Here is a 25,557-nt window from a genome sequence, read left to right as displayed (position 1 = left end):
GATAGGAGATTGTTTTTAGCAAATTTATAAATTATTTCTTTACTTTCTGCTTTACATGTGTCCCTGTGTTAAAAAAAACAAAATCTGTCCTCATGTCTGAACTAATCTGTCTTGCGGTATGACAAAACTAAAGATAGCTATGCTGCTTTATATATAACAACTTTTGGTATTATTTTTTGTCTATCGCCAGTGACAGTTATAGTTAAATGATACAAAGCAAAAAAAAAAGAAATATATAGTAGATGATCTCATAATTCCATGTAATGTTTACATCATTATAAAAAAAACTCTAGACATGCAGTCAAAACATGGCAGCATAGTAAGTAAGTATAACAGATCAGTTGAAATATACTTAACTGAATTCATCTGGGCCAAAGGATGGTTGGATATTGAAATGTCACTCCCTGAATTCACCTTAATCTCTTTCAGAGTCACAGAGAATCATAATCTATCTAAGACATGTGAGCTATGAGAAAAAATTGAAGTAGCTGAACTTTGTCAGTTCAGGCAAATGGAGGTTATGAGGTGACATGATTGAAGTGATTCAAATCATGAAAAGAATTAGTAAAGTGGATCAACGCTGTTACTTTAACCCCCAGAAACTGAGACTTTTGAAAATGTTCTGCAGAGCCATATACATCTGAAAACTGCTGCTCTGCATTGTAATTTGGATGGGTGAAAACATAGACTTTTACAAACGCAGACTCTCATCACATGCTGATCTGTATGTACTTATTATATTGCCCTTCCGTGATTGGATCTCACTTATTACAACATCACATTCCCTGATTGGTCACCTTTCACGGAAAAACATATTCCAAACACACTTCAAAATAGTGAACACAAAACATTGCTTTCTATGGTGGACCTTGTTATGTTGCTTTCCTGTATGTATCTAAGTAGTATTTTGTACAGTTTGAATGCTGCATACATGTAACAAATGTGAATAATATAACAGTCACCACAGTTTTCAGATTGCAATATACTATATCTTGTGGCCTGCGTTAACATCCCTATAAAGATTTTTCTACCAATGAGCGCGTGCCCAGTGCATACAAACTACACTATTTCATAAGCAGTTTCAGCCATGCTAGTATGGACAGAGATACTTTCATAAGTGATTTCTGCAGTACTAGGGTGTTGTACCATGTTAGCCACTATGGATGTAATGAGAAGTCATACAAAATGACACATTTTATTGGCTAACTAAAAAGATTGCCATATGCAAGCTTCTGAGGCAACTTCCCTGAAGAAGGGGCCTGAGTTGCCTCGAAAGCTTGCATAAGTGATGTGAAAATGATAGTGTGGCTATAGATTGTTTTAATTTTAAAATGTTTTTTAAATGAAATTTTATTTGTGTAGACACAACAAGGGATACACGAGAAATGGTTCCAAAATTACTACCATGAAGCACATCATTCAACCTTTGGACAGTAACAACTTTTGTTTCAATTCCACACCTTACTTATCTGCTTCTGTTTGCTTTTTGTGGTTGTCCATCTCTCTCTTCCTTAAATGCATTACTCCTTCAACCTTAGTCTCTCACAGGTCCAGCCAATCTCAGTCACTTTACAGACCTCTTCTAAACTCACTTTGATATAGTACCTATATCTTATCAAAGCAGTCCTTTAACCCCTTGCCGCTGGTGATAGGTGCATCCATGCTGACAGGCTGCCTGCTGTTAATCAATCTTCATGGCTAAGGTGTGTTTATGGATTTCTGGCAGAACTCTGGGACTTTGAAATGAAAATCCAGCAACTTTGTATTTCATTTTAGTATTTTTTCCATAAATGCCTTCATAAAATAAATTTGGGAAAAATAACGTTAAATTATGCTAACAGGTGGCTGTCAGACTCAAGTGGTCTGCTGTTAGATTTGACTTTAGCAAAGTGGTCCTTGGTCTGTGACAGGGCATCATAGTGTAACTCAGGAGTCAGGTTGGTTTTGGCCTTCAACTATTTATAAAACATGAAATTGAGTGTAAATAGTTTAGCGGTTCGCTTACCAAAGTGGAGGAGTGGTGTGTGGTACCCATTAAATCCAAAGATTGGAGTGGAGATACAATGCATTGTGCCTCATTGAGGGGCGGTGTAGTTGGCTAGTCATGAAAAAGAGAAAGAAATGTGCGAGGAAGTGTGTCCACATGAGTGACAGTGTAATTAAATAATTCCACACCAATGAGAATCATACCATTTCGGGAGCACACTGATGTGTCCACTTAAAAGATGGAATGACTACTGGTAGGAAGAAATCATCCAAAAGTGTTTGCCCAAGGTTTGTTCAAGAGAGGGTTTGTTTTCTGGAGTTCCACAGGGTAGTGCTGATCTGAACAAACTGCAAGAGAGCAGTGAAGACTGGGAATGCGTTAACCTGTATCTGAGTAATTGGCAGCTGGCAGAGAGCAAAAAAGAGAATGAGTGGGTGTATTATCATGGTATTTCTCTCTACTTATCCTTTACCTAGGGGTAAGTGTACTCATCAGATTCATTAATGGGTTGGTCTACTGTTGCACCTTAAGAGTATCACAAGCACACATAGCTTATACGCATACACACAGAAACTCAATAGTGCCCTATGAATGACACACACACAGCTGGCTAACCTCTGGCACTTTAAACCACACAAGTGCCTTAGGAATAACACAACCTGTCACTCTCTCAGTATTTCAAGAGACTTATTTATTATCTGTAAGAACATACAATGTTTTAAAAATATCTCAGACCTAAATATTACTTTTGGTCTACAAGAATACATTTAAACACACAAAGGCTCAGCATCCTTGACTGCAGGCCATTTATTAGCCAATAATGCCTTACTTTACATACTGTTCCCTACTTTTCGGTGGAGCTCTCACCCTCAGCCTTAATAAACTTTGCAGCACAGAGCGTATGACAAATCTCCTGTTGCACCAGGTGCTCAAAAAAATCTACCTTATTACTTCAATCACTCTAGACATTAAGACAAAGCATAGAAAGTTAAAAGCAGCTTGGTATTTATTACAGGAATAATAGTAATACCAGTGGAAAAAAGAATAATAGAAAATGGGACTGATAGTAAAGTCTGGATATATATATATAGTCTTTATTTAATCTTTATTGTACTATTTTTATTTTTCTTGTTGCACTGAACATGCCAATGACATAAGAATTTCCCTCAGGATGAATAAAGTTCTTATCTTATCGTATCTTAGAAAAAGCATACGAAAAAGTAAAGATGACAAGGATGAATGTTGCACTTATCTAGCACTCATAGTTGTTCATCATATGCTTTTCTGGCGATCAGATGGAAATGGCCGCACGTTGCTGGCACCCTCTTCTGACGTTGCTTTGTTCTCTTCTCCTGATGTCTTCATTTCTTCTTTTTCCTCCCTCCTATGTCACTCTTAAGACGAGGCATATTTATTATAAAATGCTACTGGAGGGCTTTGCAAGATGTGATTGATAGATATTCTGATTGGCTAGCTGTCAATATGATGAATGAATTCACTGTCCATTTTCCCAAACAATAAAACTTTTTTTGACTTTGCTTAGTACCTTCTGTCATGTCTTCCTTTCCCAGGCTGTAAACCCATTTAGCAACTTACTGTCCCAGATGTCCATCCTTTCTCAGGTTATATAGTAATTGCTTGAGGCACTGCCATGTCTTCCTCTTTTGCTTGAACAGCTGTTTTAAAAGTGAGGCTCAATTGGGAAGAAGATATGATTTGATGTGTCATGTGTTTAAATTCATCTGTTGTTTTTGTCTTGAACAAAATATAATGAAAATATAACCTAAAATGTACAGATTTTGTACCGGTAAGTCTTTGACTTGACAAAAGGAAAGAAGAGAACTAATCTCGAGAGCTCCGAGTGAATAAGAGCGAATAAGAGCCAAGGAGGAGGTGAATGGATGGGCCGTTGGATTATTGAGTTGTTTTTTAAAAGAGTTTTTTGTGCCTGCACTTTTTAACATTTTGTCTGGAAATCATTCCCTTCATCTGCCTGTGTTCTTTTTAACTTTTGAATGTGCCATTACTGACTTTGATTGATCATTGTGGTTAAAACCTTCAGTATTTTACATATGGTTTGACACTTACTTTGCTGTAGTCCGTGTCTTTCCTTTCCTTGTTGGCATTTGGTTATGACTACTGTGACACTAGAGGGCACTGTCGCTCCTCTAACCCGACAGACAAACGTCACAGGACACCAGGTAAAAGCACAAAAAGGTTTTTTAATTCTTTCCTTCATGCCCCTAAGCACCCTAGCCACCATACACAGTCCAGTAATATTCATAAATGCAATAATTATTCTCAACAATAATAATAATTCTCTCCTCCACACCTGGTGCTAAGGTGTCACCCATTGCATGGCTACACTGGGGTCCCAATCTGGGATCCTGAGTTGGTTCATCATGTGGTGGGTGCAGCAATGCACTGTATCAGCGTGTGCTCCTAACCTCTCTCTCTCTCCACACCTCCCAGCAAGCTCTGTCAATTACCTCCCAACTCCGGCTCGCTTGCTTGGTTCACAGCACTCCTTTATATAATGCCCGGGTCAAATGGAGAGCTTGAGTTTTCTTCAGCCCGGAAGTACTTTCGGGCTTCCGTCCCCATGACTTTGTAGTACTTCCGGGCTATATGGGAAGCCAAAATCCCCCTGTCTCCTTGCAGCATCTCCTGGCGGCACCCACGGTACCCAGCAGAGCAGTGAAGCCAAACTCCATATCCCATGGTGCCCTGCGGGAATCCGGGGCACCTCTATGCTGCAGGAAAATCACGATCTAGTGTCCTGGGTGAGGCATTGTCCCAAAGTAGCTGCCTTCCCCCATCCTTCCAATCTTTGGACGTGCCGGCCGTCCACCACATGACAAAATGTCCAGAGGCCTGGTGCACACAGCGTCACACAGCACAAAACACTTTGAGTACCACTGATCTAGCTGAATAGGATGGATGAGCTTGTTGGGCTGAATGATTTGATTTTTCCTAAAATATCGGGTGCATGGCAGGAGCCAACCCTAAATTGGGCATCCTTTGTCCTTGTGAATTTTGCCTGTTCTTGCCATGTTGGTTTTACAGTGCAGGTTGGATGACTTGGTGTTACCATATTAACCTCTGGGTGAGTGTACTGTACATATGAATGGGTCTTGAGACAGACTGGCTGTTTCCTGCCTTGCACCCAGATCTACCAAGATAGCTCCCAAATCTTGTGTAAGTTTAATAAAGGGCTTTTATTGTAAATCATATCAAGAAAAGACTTTAAAAAAAAAAAACATTAGGAATTGCTTCTAAAGATACAGCAATTGGGATTCAAAGTTGGTGAAGCAAAAACATTTGGTGCTAGTAAATGTAGGCTGAAGCTTTAACATTCAACATAGGCAGTTGAATTAACCTTCACTGTTAATAAGGCAGTAAGGTAATAAGGTCTGAGAGACAATTATTTTCATTCTCTGCACTGCCCCAAAGGATGGTACTATCAATATTCATCTTGCAAATCCTATTTAGAACTTCATATGACTTGGTACTTCATTTTATTCAAATCTTTTTCTAGGGTTGAAACGTTAATTAAGATACATGAAATCATTCTGGCCTTGTGAAATTAGCTCCTCTGTCTTAACACAGACTCATCTATTAGTGCTTAGGTTTTAGATTAAATTTACTTGGTGGTAATGTCCTCTAAAAGGTGTAGTGCCTATTACAGGACTTAATAGCAATATACTTCAAACACTTCATGAACAGAAAATGGCCAGTAACTGTTCCATTGCACAATAACAGTGTAATTTTGTTCATTGCTTTTTTCTTTCAATGCACTGTAAATTGAAGAGTTTATTTGTGTAATGGATACTGAGCTGCGAAGCCAATGGGTTAATTTCCTAACATACCTGAAATGAGAATTTAAGTATATCTGCACTTTGTGTTCAGTATGAAATGTGCAATACAAAGGTAACCATCATTAAAGGATGCCACTTTTTTATACGTAACACTACATTCTCTCTAACACACTGTAATAAATATGATATTTTTTACACTTATGAAATGCTACTAGATAAATCAACTATATGGTTATTGTCAGTTTATTTTTATTATCCCATTGTATAAAAAGGGTGATCGGGCAGGTCCAAGCACCAAGGCCAGTAAGCTTAACATGCATTCCAGGTAAATTAATGAAAGGAAGTATTAAGAAAAAGCTTGAGCAACACATTTCAAAAACAGGAGATTTACTGAACAGTCAGCATGGGTTCAGATGAGGGAGGTTGTGTCTTACCAACATGCTGGAATTCTATGAGGAGTCAGCAAAAGGATATAACAAAAGGAGCACATGATATTATTTATCTTGACTTTCAGAAAACTTTTGATAAGATACCACATGAGAGGTTGGGCATTAAACTAAAAGAAGTGGGAGTCCAGGGTTTGGTGTATAGATGGGTGCAGAATTGGCTCAGACACAGGAGACAGAGGGTTATTGTGTGAGGAACCTGGAAAGAATGGTGTCCTTCAGGGTTCACTGCTAAGGCAACTGCTATTTCTAACACATATATACTGTAGAAGTTATTTGAATAGGGACATAAATAACAAGCTTGATCAAGTTTTCAGATGATAGCACGCTACTGTAGATTGGATTGGCAGATAATCGAGAATCCATTGACTCATTACAGAGCGACCTTGGCAAAATAAAGTCTTGGGCAGATTTGTGGCAGATGAAATTTAATGTCAGTAAATGTAAAGTATTTCATTTAGGAAGTAAAAATGTTAGGTTTGAATACACAATGGCCAGTCTGAAAACCGAAAGTCCACCTTAAGATTTTAGGAGTCACAGTGGACTCATCACTGTGAACTGCCAGACAGTGTTCAGAAGCCATTATGAAGGCTAACAGAAGGTTATATTGTATAGCGCCCTGATGTGTGCAGTACAAGTCCAAAGAAGTTATGCTCAAGGTTTATAATGTACTAGTGAGGCCTCATTTGGAGTACTGTGACACCACATGCAGCGGGAAGGATGGCACAAGACTATACACTGGGCATGTTATAGTTCAGGACTGATCGGGATCAGAAATGAAACGTGTTAGGCAAGGAGGCACAGAGACAAAAAAAATTGGATTGCACAAACAAAAGTTGTTTTTTATTTAAAGGTGCACAAAAAACAGTATCAGGTGGGCTTTCTTATTCAGAGCTAATTGCAACTGACACAAAAAACACAAAGAAGCAACATCCCAAAAAAATGTGAAACAGTACAATATTTACAATGCGTATGGCAAGTTTCCAAATGAAAAAGAAACAAAAACAATAAATGTCTATACACAAAAATGAGTCAGTCTCCCTAAATAAAAATGCAGTCAGGAAAATACTTCAAAAAACACAGTCCTTTCAATAATAAAATCCAAAAATAAAATTCTAAAGTAAAAAATTAGTGTACATACAAAAAGACAAAAAGTGCATCCATCTCTGCAAGGCCACTATTAAAATACATGCGCACACATGCGAAAATGGAGGGTCTAAGGTAAGTTAATATCTTTTATTCTAATCCTACAATAAGATTAACCTCCGGGATCCCTTTTACTTTCCTCTGTAAACTAAATTCGCACCTGCTTCCTTTTACTTCGGCGGCAGGGGACGACGAGGCACTGGTAAGGAACCAGGTTGCACATGGAATGACGTACATCTCCATGTCTCCATGCAGCCGGGACATCCAACAACATATAATGTTGCACCACTTAATCAGAGCTATAACACTAGTGAAAGTGATGACTTGCTGTCTCTTCTGCTAAATAAGAAAGGTAAATACTGTTCTCTCTTTTCTATTCTCCTCCCCTTGAAACATGCAAATACTTTAAAAAAAATATATTTTTTTATCTTTTTGGTGATGACTGGGTAGGCATCCTTCTATATAAAAGCGGTTTGGATTGTCTTTGTGAGTGCTACACAGGCGCGGAGTTTCACACACAGCCCGCCCATTTTGCAATGCACGATGGGATTTGTAGTTTCGTTTTTCCAGGTAAAAGATGATTTTCTACTCCAGACTGTGCGATATCTTCTTCTTCTTTCTTACTATATAAAAGCAGTCGGGATTGTCCTTCTGTCCCGTGAGTGGAAAGCGTAGCGGTATTCCGTTAATCACAGACTTACTACTTGCAGCTTGCGGTGAGCAGAGTTCTGGTGCTCCCATCGTTCCCTTGCTTTTGTGCGCGATGCACTGGAAAAAATAGACAAAATTATGTCTCTGGAAATAATTAATGTTGATGGAGTACAAATGCCTCACCGCGTAGTAAATATCAGGGGGGTTCAAAAGGGCGACCTCAATATAGAAAAAAAGTTTAAATTTCATCACAAAAATAACAGAAACTACGAGTATTAAAGTAATACCGCTCAAATGCAATATAACCAAATTAATGACTTTGTATAAAATATCAAATTGATCTACATATTGAATTGCCTTAAGAAGTGGTCAACTTAAAAGGCGGGTTAGCCTAGTATTATCATAAGTACTGTGAGCAGTTTTGGGCTCCTGGCTACAAAAAAGACACAGAAGTCCTGAGAGAAGTGAATAGGCTGATTCCATGACTGCAGGGAATACATTATGAGGAAAGATTAAAAGAGCAGAGTCTATTCATTTTAAGAAAAAGGAGATTAAGAGGAGACATGATTGAAGTTTTTAAAATTCTGAAGGGAATTAGTTCAGTTGATCGAGACTGCGACTTTAAAATGAGTTCATCAAGAACATGGGGACACAGTTTCAAACTTTTTAAGGGTATATTTTCCACAAACATTAGGAAGTTTTTCTTCACGCAGTGAACCCTCAACACATGGAATAAGTCTTCAATTAGTGTGTTAGATAGTCGGATTTTACGGTCCTTCAAAATTAGATGCTGTCATTTTGGAGAAATTAAGTGGATAGAACTGTCAAGTTTTGTTGGGCTAAATGGCCTTTTTTCATCAGGTGTGTTCCATTGTTCTAATTAGTGTGGAACTTTTTTAATTATCTAGTTTGCTGTGCACTTTTAATTTTTAAAGGGTAACATTGCATAGTCATGATTTAATAAATTGAGAGATTACATGATCAATCTCTATATATAATCTTCATTTGGATCTTGATCTTTGTTTGTCCGCGAATGAATTAGAAGAAGAAGCACTAGATGGCAGTAGAGAGACAGCTAAAACATAGGCATTGCATTAAGAATCTCCTCCAGGCTTATACTACTGAAGACTGTAGTACTCCAGTCACACCTCAAAACACAGACATTCAAACTAAACAAATTGTTGTGCTTTAAATTAACTAAAGAGATCTTCATTTAGATCTTGATATTTGTTTGTCCGCGAATTCCACGCATGCGTAGACCACCTTCCAGTTTAGTACGTTGTTGTTACTCACGGATGTCAACAATGTGCAAGAATAACAAAAGGGGTGGTGGTCTGCATTACGCTGGTTAGAGAATGAGATTGCCGAAGATTAAAGGTACGTACCTACGTAACATATGAATGAAAGAAAGACAGCGGGTAAAATGAATGACAACGTAACAGCACGTTCTGGAAATTATTATTGTTACGTTGTTGCCGGTGAGTGCTGCGCGTCTCACAGTTGTACCGTGGCTTGCTCACATGTCAGTGAAGTGATCCCTGTTTATGCTTTAAAGAGCCTGGATACCTATGTGTCCCCCTTTTATAACCATTGCTCCCTATATATTGCCTTACTCTTTGGATTGCCACAAAGCAACCTGCGAAATTGGAGAAAGGTTGAGAAGAGATCGTGAGAGGAAACGATAGCGTCATGAAAACGAGACAGACTGTGAACGGACAGAAGCAGAAATGCTCCTACACCACCACATAATTACTATTCGGACAGTGATTCCGAGCAGGCCGTTCCTATCGAATCCATGTCCAAGGGTTTTCTTTATTTTTAATTTTGTTTCTCTAATAAAAAAATCATAATGCTGTGCGACGAAGGGCCCAGTTCACAACTGGCAGCCACGTTTAAACAGGGAGCCCTTCACAGACAACTTTAACACGCGCAACGTAGCTGGGTGCACATGGCTAGTATATATATAAAATTGACAGTAATAACAGAAATATCAGTCATTTAGTCAGTCATTGTCCAACCCGCTATATCCTAACACGGGGTCACGGGGGTCTGCTGGAGCCAATCCCAGTCAGCAGAAATTGGTTCCTGCACAAGGCAGAAACAAATCCCAGGCAGGGCACCTGCCCACCGCAGTAACAGAAATATGAAAAATAATAATATAGAAACAGCAAAAACAAAAAAAAAAAGAATATGAATGGTTAAAAGAAGCCAGTGTAACTGTAAAAAACAGTTATGTACACATATTTTCTGGAGTGAGTGAGTAGCCTGGCTGCTGAATAATAATAATAATAATGAGAAGAAGAAGAGGAAATAAGTATTTTACCAATCAAAGCAACACATTAGTGGCAAAGAGCAAAGAATCTGTGATAATCCAGCAGACATACAAAAAAACCCAGACACTTACACAAAGCTTTCATTGATTACCATAAAGCATTTGATAGTGTCCCACATACATGCCAGACACATTGTATAAATGTAACAAATGTTAAAGTTATACACCCCTATACTCATATACTGCTTACAAACACTAGGACACTGGTGAACAACACTCCATGTACGTATCAACAGCACATCAATAGACACAAATGATGAAGCATCTTCCAGGGAGACTCTCTTATCTCTAGTTCTGTCTCACTCTCAACTCATTATCAAACAGATTGAACAAGACACAATGTGGATACATGGTGAAAAACCAACAGCAACAGTATTCCTTATCACATCTATTATATATGGACTGTAGATGTATTTTCAAAATTCTGCAGCTTCAGCTTACTTCACAGAATGGTTCAGGCAACAATATGCTACGTATTCAAATAACTCCACATTCCAGTATCTTCATTTTTAAAGTTGTAGTAAAATTCAAAGTAAAACAATTCAAGCAGAAATAAGGGAAAAATTGATATTACAAAAAGGGCTACATGTCATTATTCTGTTTTGCAAGGCAATCTAAAATTCCATGGTTCTGGTAGCAGGTTTTGGTTCGTTACTGGCTAATTAATATTATTTCATTACAGAAATAGCTGTGAGAGTTGTATTAAATGTTACCTTACAGGTACAAAGTACTAAATGAAGTGAGAAGTCAAGCAAAATGACACCTTTTATTGGTTAACTAAAAAGATTACAATATGCAAGCTTTCGAGGCAACTCAGGCCCCTTCTTCAGGCATAATGTAAACTTTTTAGTTAACTAATAAAAGATTTCATTTTGCTTGACTTCTCACTACATCCATAATGGTTATCACAGTACAACACCCTACTACTACAGCAACAATGTAACATTTTTATCTATCTTTCAAAACCCATTCCCCATTCTTTCAACTCTCCACTTTCTGGTAATGCACAACACAATAGGTCTTCAAGAAAAATCTGATGAACTGGCAAGTCAAGAGAATGCCACCCAGGAGCAGAAGATTACCCTCCTTGGAACTGCCAACTATCTGGAAGGCTAGCTCTTGAACCCTGATCTGGAGGTCAGTTGGTTCTGTCATCCTGCTGACTACACCACTTATGATTGCATAAAATGAGTGAGAAGCCAATAGAGAAGTTGCAGTGCCAAATGGGCAACCCCTTTTAATGTCTGGAGCAAAAAAACAAATGAAAAAGAACTGTGCCCATGGCGCATAGCAAGGGAGGCTTTTCTTAGCCTACATAAATGTACTCCAGTAGAAGCACTGTCTGTGTTGGTGTCCTAGCTCTAAATGAACGCCTCCTTCTGGGAACCTCATGTTTTCATAATGTCCTGAGCAGAAGGGGTGGGGCCTTCTTTGGGTGTTGTGGGTGGAGCTAGACACAGCCATTGGTTAGTGTCAGGACCCCCTCTCATCATGGGGTGACATTGCTTACCTTCTCAGAGCCTGTGAGGTGTGCATGTGTGACACCACATAACTTTTTAACAATAAGACCTATGGAAACCATTTGGTTCCCAGTAACAAAAATCAAAGTAAAATGATATACTAGTAAAGGTATTCATTTTTCTGTCACAGTTCTTCTAATTTCTTTAAATTAAATTGTTTGTTTTCTAATGTGGTCCTCTAAACAGAGTTCTGAACTAAGAACTGTCGCTACAACAACAAATTTATGAAACAGTCGGATTGATAAAACTTGTCAAAAGCTAAAATACAAGACAGACTGTAATAAGTGTTGGAGTAATTAATTTTCATCCTTTATTCACCCTTACCGATTTCTGTCATTTCAAAATGCTTCTAAATAACTTCATTATGCTTATTTTGGTGGCATCCATTGTGAACTTTTTCAAGTCATTTCATCCATACTTAATTCAATATTTGCCTAAATTTTAGAACTACAATAAAATTAGTCCCTCTGGGCCTGGGAGATATGTTTTAGACAGATGCATTTGCTCTAAAAATGCAAATGACTTCTTATTAATTAAAATTTCTTATTTAACTGCATTTCATTTGTTCCATAACACTGGAAAGATTGACAGTCCATCTTCTTTGGTGTGAAATGTCAAAAAAAATCTGCATTTGTTATCCTAGTTAGAGGGATTTGTATTTAAGATCAATACAAAGTGCTAGCCTTTATAACAGAAAAATGCGTAAAATATATATTTGCACTTTTTCAGTTTTTTTCTAGTTGCATAGTACATTCCTTTAATAAAATCCTTTAAAAATATATTTCTATTACTCTTTGGAAGCTAACACTATCAAACACAATCTCTTTAAAATAATTTAGGTGTAAAATACATGAAAAACAAATCCAATCCTATGAGTTACGAGAATACCAGATGATGCTGTGAACGACAGATGATGAAATGTGCAAACAGTCAAAATAAAATAGCATTAAAGGAATGATAAAACTCTCAATTGCAAAGACTGGTCAACCTACTTGTATTTTCCCTTATCAGAAGACAGCTAATCACTTCACAGATTAAATAAGTTAATGATATTTATTTCCATTAATCCATTTTCAGATCAATCCACTGCCTGGTCACAGGGAGGTCAGAGCAAATTATTTTGGCAGCACTGAGTAAAATGAAGCAACCCTGGACAGATGCCAATCACGACATGACATTTCCTATTATTTCCTTATAAACTCTCATGAATTATTAAACACTTAGCCAAAAGTACCAAATAAATTTTTAAAGACTGTAATTTTTTTTTTCACTCACACAATCAGCCCTGAAACCTAACGTGAAGCAAATCGAGTACAAAAAATGCACAATGGCTTTACACACTTACAGTATCAGGCTTCATCACACAGATTAACCTCGACACACTGGTAAATTGCTGTGGAAAACAGAAGAGTGTCAAAACTCGATGCCATCATGAAAAAGATGCTCCCTCCCCTCCAGGAGGTGCTCTCTTGGAGCACTTTTAGCCACAGGCTCATTCCAACACGGTGTGCTAAGAAGCGCATCTGGGCGTCTTTTCTGCCCGCTGCTATCAAGCAATTCAATACTTCCTCCCGACATCCCACACTAAATGCTTATACTGTTCACAACAACATTTATTTCTGTAGCAAATTTACATACAAAGTGCTTTACAAGATGTCAAAGAAGTAGTTACAGGCAAAGAAAAACAAATTTAAATTAAACAAGAAATATAATGCATAGTGTATAAAAATAAGTAATGCACATTTACATAAGGTAGATATATAATGAAGAGAAATGGCATCCTTAAATATAGAATTTTTGGTTTTTAAGTTTCTGAATAATAGTCCAGTCATAAGGTTAGTTGGCCAGGGTTCATGGAAAAACAAAAATCTGTAGAGATTCCATGCCAAAAAATCTCTTAGCCCATATTCGGCCTAACATAAATCTTCTTAAATAGTTTGTCATTTATTTACTAGGGGGCTTTGCCCCCTTCTTGCCTTGCTCTCCAACCCCCATGCGGGCACTATGCGCTAACCATTTCAGGGCTCTGCCGCTTGCGTATGGGGAAGTAGATGTACAATTTAAACAGATTGTTATTTTCATGGGAATTGTTACATATTCATAGTAGAACTAACTATATTACATTACAGCAAATAATTAGACAACACACCGTATAACTGCCCATGAGTGAATATCATTTCTTTCTCCCTAATGAATAAACCGACTTTTTCGAATGTTTGTCCCTGTGATTTGATCATTTTCATAGCAAAAGCTCTTCTAACACTCTACATGTTTTAATACGAATGGCATATCAAGATCTCCTTTGGTGTCTAATGTACTACATTACCTTTCTTGTCACCTGTTAAAATTTTACATGTCAGAATTGTTCGACCAATTTTGAATACAACTAATCTTGTCCTATTGTATAGCCCATCACTCATACATAAATTACGCAATAATATTACGATACATTCTTCTTTCAACAGTAATTCGGCCGGTAGAAGACCAAATGGTGTTAACGGTAGTGGATATTCCACGGGATATTGTAAGTTGATGTTTTCATCTTCCACACCATCACCACCAACGGTTTCAGTATAGTCTATTGATACACATTTAACCATTTTGCCGTGTGACCGATCGACAATTTTCATGTAAATTCGTTTGACTTCATTGTTTCTCGGTGCTAGGATTGCCTGTGTACTCATTTCCTCTGTTCGGGATGAAATTCTTCATTAAGATTTGGACATAATAAGTCTTCTTTTATTGGGAACTTAAAGTGATGAAATCGTAAAAATTTATAAGAGCTGAGAGCGCAGGAACTGTGGCTGACAAAAGGATTCACAAGACTGAGAGGTGAGAGGACCGCAGGCGTGGGCTGTTAAGTGGAAATTGTTGAGATGAGGTTGGGACTTGAAAAAATCTCTTAGCAATAGTCTCATCACGCGGGACTTGAAAAAATCTCTTGGAAACAGTTTCATCTCGCCTCATCTTAATTTTTTTATTTTTTTATATTTTAAAGGCCGCATCTTATAGGATTTGCTGCCTAGTGTCTTGTGGCAGGTTGAGATATCTTCTTTCATTTAAACATTCAGATATCACAGGTGTCTGCACAGGACTTTGATCAGGTGGTGGTGGTGGTACAGAACACCTCCACAAAAGAACCAGAAAAGAAAACTGGGAAAAAGTAAAGATTCATAAACGTTACAGGTTAATTGTAGACTATGATAATTTTATGCATTTTTAGTTTATTAAGGGTCAAAATAAAAGGTAGATACAGTTTTGACCTGATATAGATTCACAATAGTGTTGTGGTGATTAGGCCTTTAGGGACTGTGAAAAACCAGGGACGCCTGAGCCACCTTAATCCCAACACAGACAGGCAGAGACATGAGTTCCAGCACAATATACTTTATTTACAAGTGGTGAAGTGTTTTTCCCCCGCTCTCCACAAACCCACAGTACAAAGACCACCAAATACACAGTCGCTTCTGTCTTCTTGTCCTCTCATTTCCGCCTCCACTCCTCCATGGTCAAGCCTCATCCCTCTTCCTCCTGACTCTGGCTCCTCAAATGGAGTGAGGCGGCTCCTTTTATGTTACACCTGTGATGATAGTTGACGGTTGTACAGCTCCTCCTGGTGGCCCCCATGGAACCCAACAGGGCTTAGCCAAACTCCAGCTCCCAGTGTGCTCTGTGGAAATCTGTGGTGGCACAGCCACCCTGGAGGGCTACCCTTTAGCATACCAGGGGAGGTTAGTGTCTTGTGGATGCTCTCTCCCCGATCCTTCCATCCAGCTGGCCTCCATCACGAGACATTTAAAATGCGACTTGAGGAATTAGTTGGATACGATTGGTGAGGTTTGTTGAACTAAATGGCCTGTTCTTATTAAAATTGTTCTATTATTTTTATAATCTTCTTTATTTAAGTAAATAATCAAACTTTCACTGAAACAGAATGTACATATTGTAAAGCCGATTTCAAGAAATACATGAATCGTGTGAGTCTGAATCTATTTGAACAAATGAAAAGAATTGTGAATAATTTGAATAATTCATTTGAAGAGTTCAAACACATAAGCTTTGTCTATGTGTAACAATAAATATTTATTCTTTTCCTCAGTTCAGAAAAATGGATAAATTACATGCATCTGAATTCATTCCAACAAATGAAAAAATAATGAGGATATGGATTTTTTTTCCTATTGAATATGAAGAATTAGGCGCATAAGTAAAAAATGGAGACTCCTCATAAAACAGTAAATACATTTTCTCTATCTGGGTTCAGAAAATTGATTAACTCAGTGAAACTGAATCCATTTGAATAAATGACAAGAACCATCCTTATGGATTTTTTTAAATAATTAATGGGAATATATATAAGCAAATTTTAGATTTTGGTTTGTGAAACAATAAACTCATATTCTCCGTCTGCAGTTTCCTTTGTTGTACAGTATAAGCTTGCCACCCTTGTATATTTCAATCACTCGGGGAAGCCTAAATGCTTTTCCCAAAGCTGCAAGCAGCACAGAAATTAAGTTCAGGTCCAGTGAGCTTCAGCCTTGTACCTTTTGAAAGTATTTAATCATTGCCATACCACACTGCCATTACTTACAGGAAACAGAAGACCATGTCAGGCCCAGATGATGACCATTAAAGATCAAGACAAATGGAGCTGATTGCTTTTAGATCGCTGAAACTTTAATTTGTCAGAAGATGCCTGTTGACCAAAATCTATTATCTTACACTCAGCATCAGCAGTTTTCCGTTGTATGAGTAAAAGGTTTTATTACTATGCTGGTATTATGAAATGATAAAACTTTTTAGTTTTTCCTCGTATGAAAAGGTCAAGATCTAACTTTTTGCATGTGTTATTTGACCCTTTGTTTTTGAATTATTTTGTTAAACGTTATTAATGGAGCACATGTTGTTAAACTTCTCATTGGAATGGCATCCTCTTTTTTTAAGCTGTATTAGGTGGGTTTCATAGTTGAGTACATGGACAATGTTTTAGTTACTATCTAAATTATAATATAATACAACCTAAGGCAATGACACATTAGGAGACTTTTCAGATGATTTTCAGTCATCGCCTCCATTTACAGTACATAATCTTGGTGAATCAGAGGCAGTTGGCAGTGAGCTCCTGTGACCTCAGACGTCTAGTATGACTTACCCAGTGACTCACTTCTACTAGTCCAAGACTTGCCCCTGAATTGTCTTTAGTCATTTGGATCTGTGCTAATGAGAGTTGACAACTAATGAAGGCTCATCAGGCAGTCTAATGCATATAATGAAACACTGAAGATATGACACATCACACATATGAAAGACTGGCATGTTTAATTGATTTGACCATAAATGAGTGACTATGGGTGAGCACTTTCATGGATTGGTGCTTTGTGCAGAGTTGACCCCTGCCCTACATCCAGTGCTACCGGGTTCTGGTCCCTACAGTTTACTAAGGATGGACGCTGTGCTAGCAGCAGCCTATTACTGAAGCTCTGTATTTCTCACTGTTTTTCTTTTTGTTTCTGAACTTAGCTATTTATGTATTTAGTTATTTAAAGAGCTTCTGCAAAAAGCAAATTTCTCCCAGGGACAAATAAAAAGTTATATCTATCTATCTATCTATCTATCTATCTATCTATCTATCTATCTATCTATCTATCTATCTATCTATCTATCTATCTATCTATCTTCACTGCCTTTTATGTGGAAGAAATTGTAGTCAAGTGCATTGTGCATTGTAAGAGCAAAATAAAACCTTGTAAGACAGTTTGTGTGACTGGCATATACAACTTTTCTTTGCCTTTAAATTCTATGTGTTACAGTACCTATAAAAAGTATGCATGTCCTTAGACGTTTTCACATTTTATTATCATGCAATATTAAATCATAGTGGATTTAATTTGCCATTTTTGCCAACGATCAACACAAAATGACTCTTTAATCTCCAAGTTAAAACAGAACTCTACAGAGCTTTCTGAATTAATTACAAATATAAAACACAAAACAATAGATTGCAGAAGTATTCATCTTATCAAGTCTGTCAGCATGTAGTAATTTCATCTTTTGCAGCCATGATAGCACAGATCTCTCTATCACCTTTGCATATCCGAACACTGTTGTTTTTTTACCCATTCTTTGCCAAACTACTCAGGCTGTGCCAGAATGCATGGAGATCGAGAGTGAACAGCCTCTGTCAACTCCAGCCACAAATTCTCAGTTGGATTAATAAATGAGATGATGACACTTAACTTAAATAAACATACTGTATGTAGAGATGTGAAGTTTAAATAATATTCAATCTTAGGAGAAATGATAGATAGATAGATAGATAGATAGATAGATAGATAGATAGATAGATAGATAGATAGATAGATAGATAGATAGATAGATAGATAGATAGATAGATAAGAAATGGATGAAACTATCATGAACAACACAGTTAAAAAATAAAGATTTAAGTGCTCATCTTATTTTAAAAGTGTGATGAATTGCAAACATTCCGAAACTAATAAGCAATAAAGCTAAAAAAATTCTCAATTTTGATTTTAGCACTGATATTCAATCATATCATCCTTCTCCTTTGATCATTTCGGTATATTAATAATCCATTGTTTCATTGAGCGGGGTGGTCTTGATAAAAAGGCTCCTTGCCGCCGTGATCATCAAAGGGTGCAGACCTATAAATACCTGGGAGTGCAGCTGGATGATAAATTGGACTGGACTGCCAATACTGATGCTTTGTGTAAGAAAGGGCAGAGCCGACTATACTTCCTTAGAAGGTTGGTGTCCTTCAACATCTGCAGTAAGATGCTGCAGATGTTCTACCAGACGGTTATGGCGAGTGCCCTGTTCTACGCGGTGGTGTGCTGGAGAGGCAGCATAAAAATGAAGGATACCTCATGCCTGGACAAACTGGTGAGGAAGGCAGGCTCTATTGTAGGCACGGAGCTGGACAGTTTGACATCTGTAGCAGAGCGACGGGCGCTAAGCAAATTCCTGTCAATCATGAAGAATCCACTGCATCCACTGAACAGCATCATCTCCAGATAGAGGAGCAGCTTCAGCGACAGACTGCTGTCACCGTCCTGCTCCACTGACAGACTGAGGAGACCCAACACTATGCGACTCTTCAATTTCACCCGGGTTAAACGTTAACATTATACAAAGTTAGTCTGTTATACCTGCATTTTTATCACTCTTTAATTTAATATTGTTTTTTATCAGTATGCTGCTGCTGGAGTATGGGAATTTCCCCTTGGGATTAATAAAGTATTTATTTATCTATCTATCTATCTATCTATGGGCCTCTGGATGCATACCCAGAACATCATGATGGTAGATTAGCTTAAGGTACAAATGTAAGTTTTAGACTGTCACTGTCACATTTAAAAGTAAAATGCCCGGGGTTGTAGTGCGTACGCACCGTTTATACATGAGGCCCCTGGAGACCTCAGCCATCAAGCTGCCTCCCCCTGTTGACCATGAGGCAGTGCTGGGCCAGCCAATCCAATTAAAGGACTCTTCTACCTGATGATTCCTGCGATGCTCCATTAGAGATAACTTTACCTTAGGCAGGCAAAACAATTGTGGGCAGTGGCATCATGTTACTTATGTTTTAGTGCTAATGACTAACAACAGAGATGCAGTCTGTACAGTTAATCAGCAGCTCTAGTCAGGGTGTGCTAAACTAATCCCCTACAGATTTTATTATTTTTTTCTCCAGCCTTTGGAGTTTTTTTTTGTTTTTTCTGTCCACCCTGGCCATCGGACCCTACTCTTATTCTATGTTAATTAATGTTGACTTATGTTTATCTTTTATTGTGTCTTCTATTTCTCTATTCATTTTGTAAAGCACTTTGAGCTACATTTTTTGTATGAATATGTGCTATATAAATAAATGTTGATTGATTGATTGATTAAAGTTGTGAGTCTTCAGCCGGGATTTGAAAGCTGAGACCGAAGGGGCAACTCTTATAGTAGCAGGCAGACCATTCCGTAGTTTAGGGGCCATGTAACTTAAAGCTCGACCTCCCACTGTTATTTTTATTAATCCTTGGAATCATAAGCAGACCGGAATCCTGAGATCTTAAATGTATGTTCTGGTTACTAAATCATGATAAGTTCTGACAAGTAAGCTGGACCTCGACCATTTAAGGCTTTATATGTTAAAAGGAGGATTTTGAAATCTCCCCTAAACTTAACCGAAAGCCAGTATAAGGATTTCAGTTCTGTTTCTTTGATTCTTAGATAGAGTTTTTATATATGGCAGCAGTACTATTTTCATACTTAATGACATTTCGTGCTAATGACATAACCTTAAATGTTATCTTATAAAAACCGTTGAATGTAATTTAAGAGACGTTATGCTCAGACCATATAATATACTAGTGATGCCGCATCTGGAGTACTGTGTGCAGTTCAGGGGCCTCATGCCCCCCCCATACCCTAGTTTAAACAATAAATGACTAACCTGCTGATACGCCTCCCCAACACATTGGTGTCCGTCCAGTTCACATGTAACCTGTCATGGTGGAACAGGTCCAATCTGTTCCAAAAGAACTCCCACTGCCCCATAAACCTTTATCCTTCTACTCTACACCAAGATTTGAGCTATGCATTAAGCCTTCTTACCTATTCAGTGTTACCTGGTCTGGCACGTGGCATAGATAGAACTTCACAGAAGACTACCTCATCAGTTCTGCTCCTCAGCCTGGCACCTAGCTCTTTGAGTTCGGACCACAGAACTGACAGACTGCCCTTATGTATGCCATTTGTTCCGACATGGTCATTGACAACTGGATCCACCAGAGTTGTGGCCAAGACACTGTCTACTGTTCCAGGGCAGTCTCCCAGAAGGCAACAAAGTATGAAAAGTTATTCGGTCTCTGGACCAAACCTGTGCTTCAATCCCCCTAGTGACTGAGCCCCCAACTGTCACTTCCTATCACTTTCTTGGAACTGTTTTGAGGTGGACCATTGGGGCTTCTCATGCCTGCCTATCACTACCATTACACTACCCTCCCTCATTTTTCTCAAGTTGTTTTACCAAAAATCACATAATGATAAAATGAAGTTCACTTCCATTATAGCTTAGTTTATCATTCTTATAAGCCTCCTCATTATTAGTATCCTTATTCTTGCATCCCTTTTTCAACAATTTCACAAACGTTCATGTGGCTTTGAGCTGCTCTCTAGGTGTGAATACCAAAATGTTCTGCCCTTCCCCTTCAGTTGTTAACGTAAAAGACACAAACCTTCTTGCAGTGCTGGGCATATCGTTTTAAAATCTGGGAGACTACAGTTCCATTTCAGAGAGCTAAAACAAGATTTTAACAGACCTTGCAAAATAAATCTGATGGAAATTTTTCATCTGGCTTATGATTCTTTTTAATTAAAAAGCGCAATATTGCCAAGTAAAAGGCTATGCAGCCTAATGGCTAAGCTGAATTATTACTAGCTGAAATGATCATCCCTGAACTGGTGAATCATATAAAATAGAATAACATTTGTAGTTGTTTAATTACTGAAATTCATTATTTGACGTTTAAATATTTATGACTTCATTTTCTCATGTCTGAATGCCAGTCTAATACTATTATTCTTGAATATTATGCTAATGTTCTAAGTAGCACACTGAGTTTACTTTGTTTATTTAAAGGTCCTCATTACATGCAAATGTAATACCAAAAGATAAATAACTTCCATACATTAATTATTTGCAATTAAACAATGCGGAAAGAATAGCTGTATAAATTATTCCCAGCCTTGCTAACAACAGGAAATGCAAATTATTTACTTTTCGTTCATCTTTTTCACATAGCTATGTTCAAAGTAAGTACTGTCACAAGATGTCTTACCAGGCAGAAAATAATTTTTCTCTCTAAAAAGAGAAAAATGTCTTGGGCTGGTGCAGCATTGAGCACTCTTTCTTCACTGATCTAGAAAGTCCTGGGATTTAAATGTAATGTCCAGTTGCTGTCTGTTTGGAGTCTGCACGTTCTCACCACTTTTTTTCTGCTGGTACTCCAGTTTTCATTGATTGTAAATTAGACCTACATGTCTTAGTTAGAATAAGCTGAACCTGAAATGAGCTGACTTCCCATACAGGGTCCATTTTTGGACCTCCGTCTGTGCTGGCCTTCCTCTGGAAAAACGCCATCCTCTCTACTGCTTCTTTCAAAATGACATCTGTCGTCCAAGAAAACTTCCCTGGTGGCTGTGGCAAAAGTCCATTCTCCTCCACACATCTTTTCAAAATCGCATCCATCCTCTGACAAAGCTTCTTGCTCCCTGCAGTAAAACTCCATGCTCCATCCTAACTCGTTCACAAGATGGCATCCGTCCTCTGACCTCCAACTTAACGCAGTCCTACTTTCTGCCTCTGACCTCCAGCAAAACCTCTCTACTCCCTCCTACCTCAGACACAAAAACAAGAAAAACACCAACTGTGAGCTCCAGAAAGGGGCGTGGCAGCCATCGATCATTTTTATATTGGCGCAAATACATTTCAGATAGCCAATCGTGTTCATCGCTTGTTTTTTCTTTAAAACTCCTGTGTAATGCAGCTTTATTACACCTTATGGCGTTTCGCTTCTGTAACATTGTTTATATCATGCACTTCTATAATCTGATTTTTAAACATCATAAATGATATATATAGTGTAAAAGGATGATGTTTACTTCCTTGATAATTAAAACATCATTCTTTTTCCATTTTCTGACATTTAAAATTGGAGTAGTTTGTGTGGATTTTGGAACAATGATGCATTTTTCTATGATTTTAATAACGAAAAAACTGTTTTCACATATCAATAAAGAAACACATTACATATAAGAATTAGATTTTTTTCCAATTTCCGGTAGCATAAGACAGTGCTTCCAAAACATGGTCCTGGGGACCCCCTGTGGCTGCAGGTTTCTGTTCCAACCATCCATTATCCAACCTGCTATATCCTAACTACAGGGTCATGGGGGTCTGCTGGAGCCAATCCCATCCAACACAGGGTGCAAGGCAGGAAACAAACACCAAGCACACACTAGGGACAATTTAGAATCGCCAATGCACCTAACCGGCATGTCTTTGGACTGTGGGAAGAAACCAGAGTACCCGGACGAAACCCACACAGACACGGGGAAAACATGCAAACTCCATGCAGGGAGGACCCGGGAAGCGAACCCGGGTCTCCTAACTGTGAGGCAGCGGAGCTATATATATATATATGACTGTTATCCATCCATCCATTTTCCAACCCACTGAATCCGAACACAGGGTCACGGGGGTCGCCACTGTGCCGCCCCTGTAACAACCAGCTTCTGTTTTTAATTAGAGAACTGTTATTTCCCAAGTTCTGTGCTTTGGGAACAATATAGAAAATAGAAAACTAAGTTTGGTAAAAAAATAAATAAATAAATAAATAAATAAATAAATAGTGAAATGTAAGAGCCAGTTATATGGAAATAATGTATTTTGTTTTCTTTTTAACAATATTTTCATCTTGATTTTCATTCTACTTTTCCAGGTGTTCTCATTTTTTAATTAATCCATTATTTACTAATTAGTGGGTCTGACGCTAAAGTAGTGGCGGCCTTTGCTTATTCAGTGTTGTTTGCCAGCGTGTCTGCTCTGCTCATTTTTAATTGTCATTAATAAGATTCAACAAAGTGGGGAAAACTGCACAGAGAAAGGGCAAAATATAATTAAATCAACAAAAGAGAGTTAAGCATTTAAACCTATGGCAAAAGCAGAAATGTTTCTAAATGTTTTATAAATGTAAATATAATGATGCTGTGCTTTTCTGAGTGTAGAATAAGAGAAATAAATACCAGCTAATTAAATGAGATCAGAGTTATCAGGTGCTGTCATTGATTATGAATCCGGTTGGAACAAAAACCTGCAGCCACAGGGGGTCCCCAGGACCGAGTTTGGGAAGCACTGGTATAAGACATCAGTTACCCACTGAGTTAAAGGTGGTGGGTTGGGATTCCTCCAGCTATAAGTTGCAAGATAAGTCAATGTGCTAGTAGTGAGGGACCAAAACATCCTCTGAGAGCAACGTCTCCCAACCATCCAAAAACAGTTTGGTGACCAACAATGTCTTTTCCAGCATGATGGAGCACCGGGCCATAAGACAAAAGTAAAGTGGCTTGGGGAGCAAAATATTAAAAAATTTTGGGTCCATGACCGGGAAACTCCCCAGACCTTAATCCCATTGAGAACTTGCGGTCAATCCTCAAGAGGCGGGTGGACAAACAAAAACCCACCAATTCTGACAAACTCCAAGCATTGATTGTGTAAGAATAGGCTGCCATCAGTCAGGATTTGACTCAGAAGTTGATTGCCAGCATGCCAGGGTGAATTGCAGAGGTCTTGAAAAAGACAGAAGGGCCAATACTGCAAATATGGACTCTTTGCATAAACTTAATGTAATTGTCAATAAAAGCCTTTGAAACAAATTAAATGCTTGTAATTATACTTCAGTACACCATAGAAACATCTGACAAAAAGATCTAAAAACACTGAAGCAGGAAAGTTTGTGAAAACCAATACTTGTGTCATCCTCAAAAATGTTTGGTCACGACTGTAGATTTGAATCATTGTTGTCAGTCCAGCCCTGCTTCAACACTGCTAGCCTCTCTGTGCAAGCTTAAAAATTTTGGAATCCCTACTTTCATCGGCACCCTGCACGACCTTTCCCTACAATGACATCACACCTGTGGTCTCCCAACTACTTCCACTTCCTGGGCTGTCTGTCTCTACTGGTCAAGTGAGGAATGAGCTGGGGAATATCTAGCATGAACATGGCTGGAGGGCCAGATGGAATCAGCTCCAGGGTCCTGAAAACAACCAGCTCTGTGGGTTCCTGCAGCAGCTTTTCTCCCTTTTCCTAAACACGTCACCAAAAATCAATGCAATGGTTTTAGGCTAGGATGGTGAATGTCGTTGAATGACCAGGTCGCAGCCATGACTTAAATCCGATAGAAAAATCTGTGAATGGACTTGGAAAGAGCACCATGAAATTTGCCCCTTTCAAACAATTCAGTATGGAAGTGCAGCTAAATAATCCCCAGTCTGGGTGTGCAAAGCTGGTAGAGACACATCCAAACAGACTGCCAGCTGCCGTCAAAGCAAAAGGCCGCTGCACAAAGTATTAAATCAGGGGACTCAGTCAGTCAGTCAGTCAGTCAGTCAGTCAGTCATTATCCAACTCTCTATATCCTAACACTGGGTCACAGGGGTCTGCTGGAGCCAATCCCAGCCAACACAGGGTGCAAAGCAGGAACCAATCCTGGGCAGGGCGCCAACCCACCACAGGGCACACACACACAACCACACTAGAAACAATTTAGGATCGCCAATGCACCTAACCTGCATGTCTTTGGACTGTGGGAGGAAACCCACGCAGACACGGGGAGAACATGCAAACTCCACGCAGGAAGGACCCGGGAAGCGATCAGGGAACTCATCACTTTTCCTAACCTGTTACTGCAGTTAGTCATTTCTAATTGATTTTCAGAACTATTGCCTTTTCTTCAACACTTGAATGTTGTAAGCCAAAATATGTATATAAAGCTGGAAAATAACATTTAAGGGGGTTTTGAAGTCAGGTTGTAAGATAAAAGATGTGACTATTGCAAAGGGCCACCATGATTTTCTATAGGCACTGCAACA

At 38.4% G+C, this 25,557-nt stretch overlaps 1 protein-coding gene across 2 annotated transcripts in view; it reads left to right on the top strand.

The window, feature by feature from the left end:
- LOC120535132 (astrotactin-2-like) overlaps window positions 1–25,557 on the top strand; it is a 2,291,264-nt gene that overhangs the window by 1,338,260 nt on the left and 927,447 nt on the right. The window lies entirely within an intron of this gene.

The sequence above is a fragment of the Polypterus senegalus genome, chromosome 9 (genome assembly GCF_016835505.1).
Source record: "Polypterus senegalus isolate Bchr_013 chromosome 9, ASM1683550v1, whole genome shotgun sequence".
In the NCBI taxonomy this organism is placed as follows: Eukaryota; Metazoa; Chordata; class Cladistia; order Polypteriformes; family Polypteridae; genus Polypterus; species Polypterus senegalus.
This window is presented reverse-complemented; position numbering and strand designations above follow the sequence as displayed.